Consider the following 17,475-nt stretch of genomic DNA (forward strand, 5'->3'; position numbering starts at 1 on the left):
ATTTTAGAGGCAAAGGTAAAAGTCTGAATTTTATTGTAAACACAATAGAGAACCATTCATTGGAAGATTTTACTCCGGGGAAGAACATCATTGATTTATGGTTTTGAGAGATCTCCTTAGCTGTTGGGGGAGAAATGGACTGAAGAGGAATCATTATTGGAAGTAGGAGACCAGTTAGGAGGCTACAGCTGCTGTCCAGATGAGAACGGGTGTGTCATTTTCTGAGATGGGAAAACTCAAGGTGCCTTTTCATTTATATATAGTTGATACTTTAAATTTTGTGAAAGAAAATAAATTCCTTTTGAAACCCATTCCCTAAAAATTGTGTACGTTTTTAAACAATTCATGTAATTAAACGCAAGAAAAAAAGGAAGCATTTCTAAGAAGAAAAGCGAATATTTTCCTCCTTTCTTTTGCATATGAAGTGAGAATTCAATTGTATTCTACTGCACCAAGCTTAAGGCAAGAGTTCTCCCCTGGGTTAGGGGATGAGTGAGGCAGACAGTGTTTCCCCTCTGGAAGCATCTCCAGATCACTTAGGGAGTAAATTTCTCCTTGATATGCTTCCCCTACAGGAGACTCAGACACTTCACATCTCCCTGGTCCACTTGTGAATCGTTGAAGCCACTATTACTCATTGGAGCATGCCATGTCCATTAAGTGGGTTAAGGTGGAAAATAGTTGATAAATCACTGCCTTTAGGCATTAAAAAATAATGAAGCCTACTTTGGTACCTATTTTTAAATGTACAGAGAAACATTAGGAAAAATGGATTTAATATTTTTTTATAAGAATAACAAAGTTTGGGCTTCCCGGTGGCGCAGTGGTTGAGAGTCCGCCTGCCGATGCAGGGGACACGGGTGCGTGCCCCGGTCTGGGAAGATCCCACATGCCGCGGAGCGGCTGGGCCCGTGAGCCATGGCCGCTGAGCCTGCGCGTCCGGAGCCTGTGCTCCGCAACGGGAGAGGCCACAGCAGTGGGAGGCCCGCGTACCACAAAAAAAAAAAAAAAAAAAAGATTAAAGGAGTGAATATACATAAAACAGTTAGAAAAATGTTAGGCCCTTTGTAAAGTTTATATAAACTTTTATTACACTCATTATGAATATGTAAAAGACCTACCATAGTACCTGATCCACAGATGGCATTCAATGAACGGTTGTTTCTTTTCCACAGTTATAGTTTACTAACCATTGTTAATTTTAAGACATGGTAGCCTTTATAAAATAATAGGTGGGTTTTTATTATATCAGATAAATCTGGTAAAAGACAAAAGTCTTTTGTCTCAGATGAGTCAATTTTCTTTGCAAATTTTGAACCCTGAGTTTATTTGTGGAGACTGCTTCAAGCCCACCCTTTACTCCCCAGTTGCCCAGTACAACGACATAGAATTTAAGCTTACTCAGCTACTAGAGAAAGAAAGCTTTAATTACATAGATCACTTTTCAGCCCTATAACCACCTCCAAATAATATTCATTTAATCATTTAAATCCGTAGAAGCCCGGAAATTTGTGCTTTGAATTCTGAGTTCCCGATCCTTCAGTGTAGACATCAGAAAGTTGACAGGGTTCTTAATTTGTATGAATGCTGACTTGATGTGACAACGTATTAAGAGCTCCGTGATTTCTTTAAAAATTAAGTAGCTTTTGATACATTTCAGAGTGTAATTTCATGTTACACGTAATATCAACTACTAGTACATTAATTTTATTTACATGCACTATTTCACGTCCCTAAAATTCATTCAACATACATTCATTCAGAAAGCATTTATTGAATTCTTTCGTACAGATCACTGGAGAGGAAAAAGGAAATAGAGAAATGTAAGAAACTAATATACAATGCAAGGAAGAATATAACAGGAGCAAATACATGAGCCACCAATTCCTCTTGGGGCATTCAATGAAGGCTTTACTGTGGATGGAACTCTTGGAGGATATGGAGTTTAAAAACCTAAATTTTCCTTTTAACTCTTCTGGTTTCATAATAATTCCCCTGGCTTCTAAGAACTACACTAAAAATGAAAACATTGATAATCCAAAAGAGATGAAGATTTGCCCGTGGTACATCTAAAACATTTGTTAGAATCCTATGGAGAGCATTTGACTTCAGAGCACAAAAGCAAAACCTGTTCCTTAAAAGACCAAGTTCCTGAGAGTAAAAGATGGTGAAGGAGAGAGGGACATACCTGCATGTGTCTGTGACACTGAGCTGACCACATAATAGTCTTCAGACATGTCTTCACATATCACCCGGACAAGTTATAAGATCCAAAGAAATGGGAAAGTTTATCATTCCTTTAATTCTAGCAGTGTTCGAAAACTTGAGGTGAAAGACACCATTTTAGTACAGTCTTCCTTTGAAAGTTTGGCAAAACAAACCCATCAGAGAGATACTGGATTTGTTTTCTTTGGCAAAGAGGCACATTCTAAACTTCTTTCAACTGAAACTTGTTACCATCTTTAGAGGGAGAGCAGCTGAGATCATGGCCGACATGTGCATTTCTCCAAGGGACCCAAAAGGAAGCTGGAACCATCCCTGAAAATATTGATGTGCAAAAGGAAGCTCCAAGAGCCATTACCAAAAAGAGAGAGAGAGAGAGAAAAAGGAAAAAGTATACAAAAATATACACTCAGATGTACTGGTATACTGATAAAGAGGCTTTTTAGTTTGCAACATTAGTCATCTAAAAATACCCAGTGTAGAGTATAAATGGTGCTACAGAGAGCCACTAACCAATACCAACTAGGTGCTTAAATTATGAACTCACAGCTAAGCACAATACCCTCAAGGGAAGCAGATGATGCTTTCACAGACCCTAAATTTTACACTGGCACAGCTAAGTAATGAATTAAGACGACAATACAGATAATCAAACAAACAAAAACCTAGCCAAAGAGCCTTGTAATCTGAAAATCCCACTTGTCTACCTATATTTATCTAGATACTGACTTTTTTGTTTGATTTTCTATTTCACTTTGAGTTTAGGTTAGATAAGGAAGCCTTAGACAAAAACGGTCCTAGGAGAACACAGGCTCTGGTATCAAATGCAGGCTCAGCTACTTACTGACCTTGGAACCCTGGTTGAGGGTCTCTGAGCCTCAATGTTCTAGTCTATAGAATGGAGAAAATGCAAGTGCCGGTGAGGGAGAAAGTGCACTGCCTGGCTTAATATGTGAAAGCCCTTATTATCACCGCAGGCTCAAGTAGCTTTTCAACTTCTTGATTTAAGTATCGCTCAATTCAAGTTGAAATTAATGTCATTTTCTTGAGCCTGAGCTGACTTAAATGGGAAACAAAAGAAGGTGTTTCAGCCACTTGTCTAACAACCACCTAAAAACCTTGGAAAAGCCTCTCCGTTTTAGGCTTGAAGAAGGACATTTTTTTTTTTAATCATAGAAATGACATGAAAGGCTATCCCCTTCACACAGTCTCACAGGCTTTTGCAGACACTTATGATCCTGGGAATGAACACAAGCTAACACCTGGACTTCAGCATTTAGATCCAGCCACCGTCCATCGCTAGCCACAAAGGCTGGGAAGAAATGTGTAAGGTGACGGTAAGATATACATGAGTGCCTCTCGGCTACAGTATTTCCTTTGGATGGGACACTAAAAGTTGGTGTTTAGCATTCTACTCATTGGGAGAGGTTGGAATGCTTCCACAGGTGAAGAATTTAAATGACTGTCTATACAAATTTTTGACAAGAAAGCTAGGCACAGATCATTTTGGACTGGCTCGAATGAAGGTCCCTGAAAAGATCCAGTAAGGACTGGGTTACTACTTGGTGTCCCTTCCAGTACATCACCCCATAAAGGTTATTCGTGACATCTTCCTTCGGCTGATGGTGTTGCCTTAGATCCCATCCAAACTGTCCTTTTTCCAGGCCTTTACTAGGGACGGCTAGGGTGTACATGACTGTCCACTCTTCTGTGGTGTCCTTTGATTTAAAAAAAAACAGTGGGACAGAGACCAACAGAGTGGGCTACAGTAATACCAACCACCTCAGAGATCATTATAAATATTAACTTATGACATGTTCTCACCAATCTTGCAGAAAGTATCAGTGCCTTTAAAATTCCACATCACCAAGGTATAGGGTTATGGAGTAAGTTATAGGATTAGAATCGTTGGGCAAAATATTGGCCAGCAGATACAGCTCATGCACTGAAAGAGCAGTGAACCAACCGTGCCTATCTCCGCGAGACCAGAGCGTGCTCTTTGGTGTCACTGGTACAAGGCTTGGCTCTAATGACGCAATTCTTCATGCATCATTGTGATGAATCGGGGAAAAAATGTGAAAATGCTAGCTTCCCCACCACTATGAAAGTCAGACCAAATGATTCCGAGTATTCGTGTTGCGATGGAAAAATACTTTTAAAAGTAGGACAATTTCTAATCGGTATGGATTCTGATCTACATAGACAACTCTAGATTTGGTTAAGAACAGTACTGTTTTCCATTCTACTGTGAAACAAAAGGCACTTTTGCTCACAAAAATAACATTTATCAAGTCTTCTTTAATAAGGTTTTATATTGTTACCTCTAAAACCTCTCAGTAAACAAAACAAATAGAAAACAGAATTAGTGATTCCACTGGCTTTCTTCCCAGGCTTAAGTACTCACAGCAAAAGAGATTTTTATATTTCTAAACATCTGCATTTCATTCACATCGTCTCCCAAGTAGAGAATTTGAGACAGGATAAAGGAGCAGCTCTTCATCTACAGAACAAGGGTACCCTGGCTTCAATGGGCCAAATGTCTTAGAAAGAGTCCATCCACTGAGAGAAAAATTGTACACCACACCTCACACACTTGTATATAGTCCTGTGTTTCCTCCTACTCAACAGATTGTCCAGGAGAACTGCTTAAATTCTTTCAATTTGGTAATAAACAGTGGCCATTTTGACCATTTCCTTTTGTAGACCCTCACACTACCTAATAAACGAATAGCTCCTTTCCTTTGATAGCCTTGCCCAAGGGCTGTTTTAGCACCCCATAAATCCTGTAATTGTACAGGATCATTTGGCAGTGTGTGGATTTTTCTGCTAAATCACAGTGAGAAGAAGATGAGGAGGAAACTTGAAAAATAAAGCATTATAGGGGCATTAGAAGATTTACAGTGGGAGCAAATAGCACCGGCACCAGCCAGGACTTCATTACTGGTAAGGAGAAAGCACGGTTAAGCATTAAGCATCTTCTGTATTAGCTGAGAGTAAAACTTAGAGCCACATCCAATTCTGTTTTTCCCCTACACATTGTGGGTGTCAGTGAAAGTGTGATGAAATTCCAAAGTAGGCTTAGCTGTCAAGGATGTGGACTGAGTAAGTGTATGTTCTTTCCTATGGATGTCCTGTAAACAGACTTATTACATGGTAGTGGGAAAAAAGGCATAGGAAGCAGAGAGCACTTAACCATTTGTGCATATGTTGTTTTTGTTTTGTGTGTCTGTGTGTTTTCTCCGGGCGGTCTCTGTCAAATGAACATGTGTAAAAGCATTGTAGCATTCTGCCAACTTTTAATAAACTGCATTGTCGTGTCTCAACAAGAAATCAGTGTGGGATTAAGATGGTTGGGGTCTACTAAGCTGTACCACACCAGTTCTTGGGGGGTACTGACAGTGGTTTGGAAATCCAAGTTATACCTTGTTTAATCAAATGTGTGCTACTCCCTGGATAAGAAACTTCAGTTGCTGTGTTTACAAATGCTTCGAGAACAGGAAAGTGTAAAAAGACATATAAAGCATTTCCCCTAATGGTATCCAATTGAAATGTTTTCTAGCAAGTTGAAACCAGTATAAAGCTTCAGTAATTACCAGATTAAGATCTCTTGAGAGACTCTTCACATTAGAAATTAAAAGGAAAATTACAGGTCTCTTAAGAAGTTAAGGCTTCTCATAAAGCAATGGCAAGGAATAACTGCACATCTTAATGGAATTTTTTTTGGCAAAATAAGCACTTCTAAATTATATGGAACACAAAATTCTTTTGAACCCTCTGAGACTGGTAGCCCTATAAAATAGAAGCTTCAGGTTTTGTAAAGAGATCGCTAATACGAAAAGAAACGTATTGGAAATAACTGATAATAAGTGTTGCCTGCACTGGAACTTATCCAGGGCTTAGTCCCAGGACACTCTTCTCTCTGTCTGCACTCTTCCCCAAGGTGATCTCAAACACCCCCAGTCCTCAAAGATCACGTATGTGCTAGTGAATCCCAAACTGAATATCCCACCTCTGAGCCCTTATGAGTTCCAAACTTGGGTGTCCAGTTGCCAACCAACATCTCTAATGCCTAATTTATCATGTAGCTCAAGGTTAACTTGTCCAGAGCAAAACTTTTGATTTTCAACTTCACTACATGCACACGCACACACACAAATAAAATAAAATACAATAAAATAAAATACAATAATATAAAATAAAAATAAAGCTATTTCTGTCTTGGTTTTCCCCATCTCACCTTCCTCCCAGTTGCCCAGATCCAAACCTAGGAATTCCCCATAATTATTCTCTTTCTCTCACCTCCCACATACAATCCTTTCGGCAAGACCTGTTGACCCTCCCTCTACAGAATATACCAAATTGCCCCAGTTCTCTTCCTTCTCACTGCTACGACCCTGTTCCAAAGCATTGTTATCTCTCCTTGGCTCCATAGAGGATCTCCTGCTTCTATTCTTGTACTCAGTGCAAGGAAAAGGACTTGGACAGTATTCTATAAGATGTGGAAAAAAGGGAACCCTCCTACACTGTTGGTGGCAATGTGAGTTGGTGCAGCCACTATAGAAAACAGTATGGAGGTTCCTCAAAAAACTAAAAATAGAGTTGCCATATGATCCAGCAATCCCACTCCTGGGCATATATCCAGACAAAACTATAATTCAAAAAGACACATGCACCCGTATGTTCATAGCAACACTATTCACAATAGCCAAGACATGGAAACAACCTAAATGTCCACTGACAGAAGAATGGATAAAGATGTGTTACATATATAGAATGGAATACTACTCAGCCATATAAAAGAATGAAACAATGCCATTTGCAGCGTTATGGATGGACCTAGAGATTATCATACTAAGTGAAGTAAGTCAGAAAGAGAAAGACAAATACCATATGATATCACTTACATGCGGAATCTACAATATGACACAAATGAACTTATCTACAAAAGAGACTCATAGACATAGGGAACAGACTTGTGGTTGCCAAGGGGCAGGGGGATGGGGGTGGGAGGGATTGGGAGTTTGGGATTAGCAGATGCAAACTATTATATATAGGATGGATAAATAACAATGATAAACCATAATGGAAAAGATTATGAAAAAGAATATATATATGAAAAACCGAGTCACTTTGCTGTACAGCAGAAATTTACACAATATTGTAAATCAACTATACTTCAATAAAATAAATTATTTAAAAAATTTTTTAGATTATCAGTTGGTAAAGTGAATTAGCAGAACGAGAGATCCCACTGCGATACAGGACAATTAAGAAAGCACAAGGAGAAAATGGGCGATTGGTAATTCAATCACTGCTAACACAGCAGAACGACTTCACTAAAATAAGAGGAGTCAACCAAATGGAGACAGTCACAGACATTAAGGCACCTCCCTAGCCCTGATCCAGTCTGTCATGTGGCTACTGATTAATGGGCAGGCATTGCAAACCCCATTGGAATACTGTTCATCAACTCATTCATTGATGTAGACAGTTAAACGGTCAGTCAACCAATGCTTACTGAGCAAGTCTACATCCGGGCACCACGGTCTACCCTAGGAGTACAGAGATGAAAATGCAGAGGACCCTCTGGAAGCTCCCAGCCTAGAAGCCAGAAATGCAAATCAGTAATTACAATTCCTTGTGACAAGTGCCATGATAGTGGTGGGGACAAGAATCAGCAGTGAGAACATCCCAGAATACTTCATTGAGCAAGTGACATTTGACTTGGGACGTGAAGGTTGAAGGGGTGGCCAAGGAGGAGAGGAACACCGTAAGCAGAGGGGACAACGTGTGAAAAGGTAAAAGTCAGAGTCTTGCAAAATTGGCCACGACTTAGTGGTCAAAAGGAGAGATTCTTAAAACTTTTTCTTTTTTAGTAGTAAGGGTACTTTCTGCTTTGGTTTTCAGGGAAAAATCAGTCTCTTTTTGAGTGCTCTGAAACTTTTTATATCTCGCAGCCCAGGAGCATTGCAATGTAATAGCTCCACAGCCAATCATATATAGTATTGCATATTGATTGTACCTACCATGTACAAGGCACAGAGCAAGGGGATACAAAGGTGCATGACAGAACCACTGTCTTCAGTCAAGTGGCAATTTAAATAAGCCACACACAGCCACGAGGCAGATTAGAAAGAAATCGCCCTTCTCTATCAGAAGTAAAACTATCACCAAGTTTTACAGTGGACTGGTTAATTTGTTAATTAAAAATGTATAGCATTGGGCTTCCCTGGTGGCGCAGTGGTTGAGAGTCCGCCTGCCGATGCAGGGGACACGGGTTCGTGCCCTGGTCCGGGAAGATCCCACATGCCGCGGAGCAGCTGGGCCCGTGAGCCATGGCCGCTGAGCCTGCGCGTCCGGAGCCTGTGCTCCGCAACGGGAGAGGCCACGACAGTGAGAGGCCTGCGTACAGCAAAAAAAAAAAAAAAAAAAAAAAATGTTTAGCATCATGAGTTAGTAAGAAAAACTGACAGATATTAACATTTTTCCCCCAAAAGAAAAGCACTATGTTTTTATAGCGGATAAGGGAACAAGATGTCAATTTTGAAGCTCCAACCCTCTGCTTGCTGTGGTGCACTGCCAGAGGAGACCCCGCCTACTTAGACGCGCAGGGCTGCAGAGAGCACCTAGGGAAGGTTGGTGCAGGGTGATGGGGCCCTGGAGTCCACAGACTACCTTTTCCTCCAGGTTCGCATAGCAGAAGCAGAAACTCAAGCCCTCAAAAGTCCAGGTAATCTTACCTGCACTGAAAGTCTGAAAATGAACTTATCAGTGGTGATCAGCACAGACTAATAACACAAGACCAAATGGTTGTGGGGTCTTACCAAGCTGCGGTATTGTTCTAAGCAGTTGACTGACTTATTTATCCTCATTACCCTATGGGGTAAGCACTAATATCATCCTTGCACTAAACATGAGGAATAAATTGACATAGAGAAGGTAATTGACTTGCCCAGTAACCCCACTGTGTTAGTTTTCCGTGCCTGCTGTAACAAATTACCATATGCTTGGAGGCTTAAAACAACAGAAATCTATTCTCTCAAAGTTCTGAAAATCAGAAGTATGAAATCAAGGTGTTGGCAGGGCCGTACTCCCTCTGAAGGCTCTACCAAAGAATCCTGCTTTGCTTCTTCCAGTTCCTGGGGGCTCCAAAGTTTCCTTGACATATGGCTGCATCATTCCAGAATCTGCTTTCCAGTATCCAGTATGGCCTTCTCCTCTGTCTGTGTCCTCCCCTCTTTTTCTAAGGAAACTGTCATTGAATTTAGGGCCAGGTTGTTCTCATCCCAAGATCCTTCACCGAATGATACTTGTAAAGATCCTTTTTCCAAATAAGGTCACACTCACAGGGTTGGAGTGTTAGGACACAGACATATCCTTTTGGTGCTCACCATTCAACTCACTAAGACTATTATCAAGGAATGGGGTTGAAGTTCAAGGTCTTTGCTCTCCAAACCAGCCCAATACAGGAAGTCCCCTACATATGAACAAGTTCCATTCTGAGTGCACATTCGTAAGTCCAATTTGTTCATAAATCCAACAAAGTTAGCCTAGGTACCCAACTAAAACAATCGGCTATATAGTACTCTACTATAGGTTTACTATAGGTTTATAATATTTTTCACACAAATAATACATAAGAAAACAAAAAATAATCATGAGTTAGCTACCATCACTTTCTAAATAAAATATGATAAACGGGGGTCGGGGGAAAAGGCCATTAAAATCATGTAGCGAATGGAGAACTGAGTTTAAAAGGCTGGTTTTCTGTATACTTCAAAAATAATAATTTATAGCTTACCTGGTGACGCAGTGGTTGAGAGTCCGCCTGCCGATGCAGGGGACACGGGTTTGTGCCCCGGTCCGCGAGGATCTTACATGCCGCGGAGCAGCTGGGCCCGTGAGCCACGGCCCCTGGGCCTGCGTGTCCGGAGCCTGTGCTCCGCAGCGGGAGAGGCCACAGCAGTGAGAGGCCCGCGTACTGCAAAAAAAAAAAAAAACACACACACACACACACACACAAAAATAAGAATAATTTATAAAAAATATATAAATGCCCTCTCTTTTTCCTTGTATTAGACCTAGATTCTCCTTAGAATAATGACACTGTAGGAACATCTATTCCTTATATCATCTGAATATTCTGCAGAAGTTTTATTGTAAGTACAAACTGACCCTTAAAACAATTTGGGAATTCAGGACGCCTACACACACACACACACACAAAACCTAAAAAAACCAAAACAAAAAATGAACATTTTTAATCTTACAGTACAGTACCTTGAAAAGTACAGTAGTACAGAACAACAGCCGGCATCCAGGGGCTGGCATCGAGTGAGCAGGCAAGAAGAGTTACTGACTGGGGGAGGGAGAGGAGGTGGGAGGTGGTAGAGCTGAAGGATTGTCGGCAGTAGGAGACAAGGGCAAGCTGCAATTTCACTCACACCTGACGCTAATGGAATGCACGTTCGCATCTTTGAAAGTTCACAATTTGAAGGTTCACATGTAGGGGACTTACTGTATGTGGCTTCTCAAAGACCAAGGAGGGGGAGGGCAAATGAGGGTGGAGGGTTGCAAATTAAGGGAACTTTCAGCTTAGGATGGTCGAAACCTTCACTTGACCCTGACTGCTGGGGAAGTATCCCAGTAATGACTGATATTTAATTTCTTGCCAGCCCAAGAGGATGGGGGCTTGTAACAAATTAAATTTGACTTATTTAAAGGTAAGATGACATATCTTTTACCCACTATCATGGAATAAAATTTATACGCACAACTACAGAGGACTAATGTAGAAGGCTAGGTCATTTTTTATTCTTTCCCAGGGAAACCTGGTGTTTAAAGATTAAAATTCACACCATGTTTCACAGGTGGTCCCAGCAGCTAAATACTTTTGCCAGCCTTAGTAAAAGAGCTACTCTGGGGTGACGGGAAAACAGAGCCTTTCAAGTCGGGAAGAATTCTCAATCTTCTGAGGAACATGGAGGCTTAAATTAATTAACTGAAAGACCTCTAGTCTGGGAATTGAGGTCCCTAGTTATCCAGGAACTTTGCTACATGATCCGGGTTAAATTTCTTAGCCTTGGGACCTCAGTTTCTTCATCTGTAAGGTAAGATGATTAGAGTAAATAACTCTAAGAGTTTACAATTTGCTTAAAATTTTTACTCAGAAAAGTTTTTATGGCTTGCCAGTTTCACTAAGCAATAAGATCTTGGTGAGAAACTATTATCTTTAAATATTCATTTTTCATTGCGTTATATCATATTCTACTTCATTTTTATGAATAAACTTCAAAAAGAAATTTTCTCTAGGAATGCTCCAAAAACTTGAAAGTGATTTTGGTTACATCAATTTTACTCTGCATTAAACGTTCACCAAAGAATTAAAATTATTTTAATATCTTTTGGGAAACTTCAATCCTAATTTATCTCCTAAAATCACAGGAAAATTGGTAATGCTACAATTCATCCCAATAAATCATCTTCAGGGATAGGAACTCCCACTTCTGGGAAGTCTGACTACATCATTCATGATTCAGTTGTAACTTACTGAAGTATTTGCATAAGAAATGGCAGAGGATTTCTGAATTTCTATTGTTATGCATTCAAATGCCCTCATGTTTTGCCCAAGTCGCTTATAAATATCTTTTGGGGAGAGAAGATACCTTGAATGGATCAGTATTCATTAATATCAACTTCTCATATTTGAGACTATAAATCATGATTTCACTGAAGCCAGGTCACTAATTTCAGAAACCGTTCCTATTCCTTCTCAACACCACTGGAAAGAAGTACTTAGCTGAGTGGTCATGTTTCGCCCATGAACACTACACCCACCATCACACTGTAGGCACTTATAAGATAGGGATTTAATAAAAGTGATCGCTAGGACAGAAAATACATAAACATTTAATCAGCAGGTAACATTTTGTGAATAAAAACTCCACCTCCTCATTTTCTCTGGATGCATTCAGAATTTCAAAACTCAGCCTGAGGGGAAGTGAAAAAGAATAGGACAGCAAGAACAGGGAGGGCTTCCCTACAGGGAAGGCTTCCCTGGTGGCGCAGTGGTTGAGAGTCCGCCTGCCGATGCAGGGGACACGGGTTCGTGCCCCGGTCCGGGAAGATCCCACATGCCGCGGAGCGGCTGGGCCCGTGAGCCGGGACCGCTGAGCCTGCGCGTCCGAAGCCTGTGCTCCGCAACAGGAGAGGCCGCAGCAGTGAGAAGCCTGCATACCGGAAAGAACAGGGAATATTTTTAATCCTAGGAACCACTTCTGAACAAGTGCCTTCATTACAAATGTGAGGGGCCTCACCAGCTCAGACTGCAAACACTCGGGGTCCCCAGCAATAAAGAAAATTAACAAGGAAAAATAACTTCTTATTTCCTAGTAACCAATTTTTTCTACTTATCTCACAGGTGACATTTATAATTTTATCACCATCTTTTAAAATCTTAATCTACTACTTTGTTCAGTGTCTACCTTGATTATCCTATGAAATTCCTTCAAATTAACCTCCTACAAACCCCTCACCACCCTTTAGGCTCCACTTCGCCCCCAAGAGGAAAGAGGTGAAGTTTTCACTCCCGGTTCATTTCCTTACCAGTTTTGTTGTCTAGCTATACAATTCCTACTTACGTCTGCAAGGCAAAAAAAAAAAAAAAAAAGTTATCATAATCTACGGGTTGGATGCATGATAAAACCTCTGCAGACCGATTCTTCTTTCCTTTACAGAATATACATCCCCTGGGGTAAGATTCACCTTTTTATATCTAAAGCAACATCACAAGGATAGGAAGTTAGAAATCATGCCATAACTCATAGCTTTGTTCAGCTATACTTTGAAACGTAATCCGCTGCCTTTGACAACTTACAATCTCCCTGTGGGAGACAGCATGCCTCCATCCAAAGTAGATGTGCAGGAGTGTGTCTGATACAGGAAATGAAGGTGAGGGAGGAAGCAGAGGGAGTTGGCACGGTTAGAGAATGCTTCATGCAGAACACAGGCTCACAGTGACTCAGGAAGAATAAGTGAGACTCAGATCTGGTCTTGAGAGATCTTGCTCTCTCATGAGACTGGCCGGTAGTGGGATTTAGTAGGAACAATGTAGGCTGTCACCCAGATCTAAATTCTAAGCTACCCTCTGCCACTCTCTGTGTGACTTTTGCCAAATCACCGTATCATTTTGAGCATCCATTTCTTCATCTGTTAAGTGTAAACTACTACCATGGAATACTATTCAGCCATAAAAAATTAAAAAATAATGCCATTTGCTGCAACACGGATGCAACTAGAGATGATCATACTAAGTGAAGTAAGTCAGAAAGAGAAAGACAAATACCATATGATATCACTTATATGTGGAATCTAAAATATGGCACAAATGAACCTATCTATAAATCAGAAACAGACTCACAGACATAGAGATCAGACTTGTGGTTGCCAAGGGGGAGTGGGGGAGGGAGAGGGATGGAGTGGGAATTTGGAGTTAGTAGATGCAAACTACTACATTTAGAACGGATAAATGATGAGGTCCTATGGTATAGCACAGGGAACTCTATCCAATCTCCTGGGATAAATCATTATGGAAAAGAATATTTGGAAAAGAATGTTTAAAACATAAATAAGTAAAATAAAATCCAGGTGATGCTCTTCACTCCCAGTATTACTTGGTCTTTCTGTGACTTTTGACATTGTTATACCAAAAAGACAAATCCCCTGCTTGGAATATTCTCTACTGCTGGTTTTTGAGATACTGCTGATTTCTCAATTTCTTTCTGGTTCTTAGATGGTGTCTTCTCTTTCCCTTAAAGATCAGAGTTTTCCAAAATTCTTTTTGTAACTCCTTTTTTTTTTAAATTCCCAGAGTAATCTCATCCTTACCCATGGATTTAAATAGCATCTCTAGTTATGGTTCCCAGATTCCTAGCTCTGATTTAGTCCTCTCTCCTCCATCCACGTTTATATATAATACTTACTGGGCATTTCCACCTGCATGTTCCTCAAGCACTTTAACTCAACATATTCAAAATAAAACTCATGTTTTACTCCAAATCTGCTTCTCCTCATGTATTCCCTAGCTCCATAAATGGTGCCACTATTTACTCAATTGATTACTTGTTTTCAGAGGTCCCAAGGACCACCCTCAGCTTCAGTGATTCGAGAGAGAGACTCATAGAACTTGGAAAAGCTGCCATGCTCACTGTTTATTGTAGTTTAAAGTAGTGAAAGAATATGGATTAAAATCCTCGAAGGTAAAAGACACACAGAGCAGAGACCAGGGGAGACCAGGCATGAGCTTCCAATTGGTCTTTACCAGGGAAGTCTTAACACAAAGCACTTAATTCTCTCGGTGATGTTGTGTGACAACACACATAAAGTATTACCCACCAGGGAGGCTCCCGAGCCTTTCTGTCCACGATTTTTGTAGGCTAGTCACATAGGCTGTGTGCCCACATAGCTGATCTTAGTTACTTAGCGTCTGTTCCCTCCAGAGCTCAAGCTGATATACTACACACCCCAAGGCTCCCACCATAAATCAGGCTGTTACCATAAACTATCTAGCATGGCCCAAAGCTTCAGGTAAACAAAGATGTTCTTAACAGACAAGATAGTCCAAGGGCTTAGAGGTTATCTACCAGGAGATAAGCAAGGGCCAGACTTTTCTTTGGAATATGCAGAGTTTGAACAATTCAGATCTGGTGAATTCATCCTGTACTGCACCCTATTCCAGCCCAACACTTACTGGGTCAATAATCCCTCCCTGCCCCTCGGCATCCATATCCAACCGGTCTCTAAGTTCTGCTGATTCTGCCCATATTTACCCATATCTCCACACCTTTATCTTCATCCCCAGTGATTTCTACCCCAAGCCCAAACTAATCAGCTGCCAAAACATGTTCATTTTTTGCATAAAGGTCACCCAATTTCATCATTTTTTTTCTTTCTCTCCTCTCCTGCCTTAGCTTTGAACTTCATCACGTCTTATATTGCCCCTGCTCTGCATCCCCCCAATCATCTTCCATATTGCTTTCAGAATGATTCCTATAAAATAGAAATCTGGCTGGGTCATTCTGCTACTCAAAGCCTATAAAGTGAGTATTCGTAGCTCTATTTTGTCCACATTCCTTAGCGCAGCCCTGGATGATATGACTGACAATTACCTCTCCAGATCCACCGCTTACTGTGTTCTGGACTGACTACTACAATGCTTCTTTGTCTGCATACCTTTGCATATTCTGTTCTCTTGAATCTGAATTTGCTTTTCCTCCTACAGTCGCCTCAACATCCACTCAAATTATTCGCCAGGAGAAATTCCACTTTTCTGGGTGAATCAACTCAGGTGACAGTTGCTTTTAGAATGTCTTACCTGCCTTTAAAGTTGGGTCAGGTATCTTTTCTCTGGACCTTGGAAGCATTCTGTTCAGGCCTCAGTCATTCCACATCTCACCTTGTTTCACTCATCTATATACTTCTCTATCTCCCTCACTGGACCGGGAGACCTTCAGTGGCATTGACTGATGTGTGTTTCTAATTGGCCTCCCTGAAACTCAGTGGTTGGCCCTCACAATGCATGAAGGAGACAGATTTCTGAAGAGTTGGCATAACTCAAAACTACCATAATAACCAAAGTAATCTTAACAAAGAACGGCAGGTATCTTTGTTTCCAGACAAGGTGTCAGTAGCGTAAATACATTTTACCAACCCCTTAACTTTTGTAAATATACAATATTTTGAAGAATTTTTAATTTGGGAGAACTTGCATCGTTTCAATTTTGCATAAAGTGGAAATTTAATATATATATCATATCATTTCAAATTTACATCATTTAAATTCACAGTAAATGCAATGCCCACATCCAGCACCTTATTTATAGTACGTTCTTGGTGTTTATTTCTTTCCCAACCAGTCCTCCTCCTATCTATCATTATATTTTGTTTACTTTCTTAATCATTTCCTTATTTATCACCATAGTCATCACCAGTATTATTCCCCGAGATTACATGAAAATGAAAGATATATCCTTTCTCTCCTCTCTTCCAAGTTATTACAATTTTTCCAAAAAACATAATGGCAGGAATACAGGCAGAAACATTCCGTATTTCACACTTTTAAGAAACTGGCTATTCGTCTCTCACTTATTCTGGATGGTTTAGTTTGCAATAATCATCAGAGACCATGCTTTTAAATTCCATAACGAGCCATGTGTATCTGATACCATAGAGAATATAAAATATAATCTCAGTCAGATCCCATGGTTACGTAATCTAATCCAGAAAAAAAGCCATATCTAAAAAGTGGGTTTAAAGAGCTTTGAGATTCCTAGCACTTTTGCATTCTTTTTACTGGTTGTGGTGTCTAGAGCTGTTGCAATGTATTGTAGCGATGTTTGTAATTTAAAAAATAACAATAACTTTTTATCATCGAGAACCTAGAAATGTAAGGATCTCTTCCCTGAAGCCTGAAAACTTTCATTTGCATTATAGCCTCTTAAAAAAAGGAAGGATTCTGTTTTATCTTTATTGGCTGTCTGGCAGAGCGGCAGTATAAAAACTGGAAAAAAGGCTTTTTTTTTTTTTTTTTTTTTTTTACTTTTTTAGCATATAGATTAGTATTAATTACCATGTAATGAGCTGAAAATTCCTGCCAAGAAGCTGAGGTTTGTGGTTCCTTTAATGAGTATTTTCTTCCCACTGGGTGAAGTAAAATTTTTTAAGTGTTAGGGATTTGCACTTGGAAAACATCTCTAAGCTATTTATATAAGCAAGTCAATAGGAAAGGCACATTTTCCATTTATAGCCTTTGTAATGCATTCATGGGCCTGACGTTTCTGGCAGTGTGTTGCTTTGAGTGGTGGCTCTGAGTCGTGGCACTGGGCGGACTTCAATGCAGCAAGAGTGAGACCAGCATTCTCCACCACCCAGACTCAAGCTTCCCCAAGCCAGCCTGGGCTGGCTGTGGCCTCACCTATGTTGAATTCTCAGATCTCATTTATTTTCCAAACTGGGAGAAATCACAAAAGTGTGCTTTGTTACTCTCCCCTCTGAAATGGATTTAGCCTATAACAGGTACCGCAACCACTGAGGGACACTAGAAAAAAGATGTCACCGATGACATCATTTTTGGTTTTGTCCCAATTAAAATGCTTTTGGACAGTTTACCACCATGCCTATATCTCTGAGAATATTTTTGAGGAGAAGGAGTCTACACAGAAACAGACATAAACAAAATTTGGTTTTTGGCCAAGA

This window comes from Phocoena sinus, chromosome 17 (assembly GCF_008692025.1).
Source record: "Phocoena sinus isolate mPhoSin1 chromosome 17, mPhoSin1.pri, whole genome shotgun sequence".
Lineage (NCBI taxonomy): Eukaryota > Metazoa > Chordata > Mammalia > Artiodactyla > Phocoenidae > Phocoena > Phocoena sinus.